Raw genomic sequence first — 1,417 nt, forward strand, 5'->3', positions numbered from 1 at the left:
GGGGGGAGGGGGAGGGCAAGAGGGAAGTGGAAATTGGGAAAGATTGTGAGGGGGGATAGAAAGAGGGATAGCAAGGGGGAGGGGGAAAGAAAAAAGGGGGGAGAAAGTTAAAAAAAAAGTGAGGGGAGAGAGTGTGAGACAATTTGAAATAGCAAAAAATAATACTTTGGTCACACTCACATTGTTAGTCATTGCTGGGTGTCCTGGCCTCTAATGTGTTAGGAGAATTTATTTAGGGTATGTGTGACTTGAATATGACGCCTATTGTTGTGACCTGAGGCGATAAAGTACGTAAATTTTTTGTCAATTATGTATTCACACAAGTATGTCAATCAATGTAAATCTAGAGAGAGGAGGTATACCAGTTCACTTACCTGTGACTATCTGGTGCCATCCAGTCAGAAGGTTTCTTGTCAGATCTTCCAGATGGAAGGTTCTGTCAGGCAGCCTCCTGATGATAGAGATGGAGCTCTGTACCTGCTAGAACAGTGCAGTTGGAAGAGTGCTCCCTCTAGTGGCTATGCTGCCTGGGTGGCTTTATCAGAAATCTCACCCTACAGCCGTTTTATTTGGGATAAATGAGATCCAATGTTATCCAAAGTTGATTGGGAAATATTCCGCTTTATTTTTTTTTCAGGCCTCAAGTGAGTAACCACATTATCCAAATACACCAAAGGCAGATGAAGACCATCAAAGGAGAAACGTTGTGCTCATTATAAACATAGGGCGCAAATGTGTACAGCAGTGGGGAGGGTTCATTTTGTGTTGTTAGAATGCCAACATTATTCCCAAACAGCCGTGCTTTGCTCAGACTCTTATTTAGATTAAAGAAACTTATTTAGGTAAGAAGAATAGCAAGCCAAATGCAAAATTGGACTTTGCAAGCCTTGGCCACTGTCACCAAAAATAGACCTCTGGATTTTCTGGTTTAGATACCTGGAGACAACTTGTTTGTGTGACACAGCAATGGTTTCCAGTAACCATAAAATTAGATCATTGGCACTCTACATAGGTTTATCATTTCACTTAGCCCCTGGTACTAAATTTGAAACTTGGTGCTTACAAACCTGAAAAGACCAGTCACAAGGCTCTTGGAGGGGTTTTTGTAAGAAAAAAAAAAAAAAAAAAAAAAAAAAAAAAAACTTTAAGTGTGGTCAGCAACAAGTTTAAAAAGTGGCAGTCATACTCTTTCGGTCAGTGAAGTTTTTTTTTTACATTGTACTACAAAAAAAAAAAAAAACCTCCCCCTTTTTATGAACTCTACAAATGGTATAAATGCAAATAGACTTTATTTTGTTGGATTGGCCTCAGAACATCTGTGACACTGTGTGCTGGGAAATGAGTGCATATTGCACAGAGTTCGGGGTTCATGAATAAATATCACACATAATGTATATGTTAGGGCTGGTTATCATAG

Source organism: Pyxicephalus adspersus, chromosome 1, assembly GCF_032062135.1.
Source record: "Pyxicephalus adspersus chromosome 1, UCB_Pads_2.0, whole genome shotgun sequence".
Taxonomy (NCBI): domain Eukaryota; kingdom Metazoa; phylum Chordata; class Amphibia; order Anura; family Pyxicephalidae; genus Pyxicephalus; species Pyxicephalus adspersus.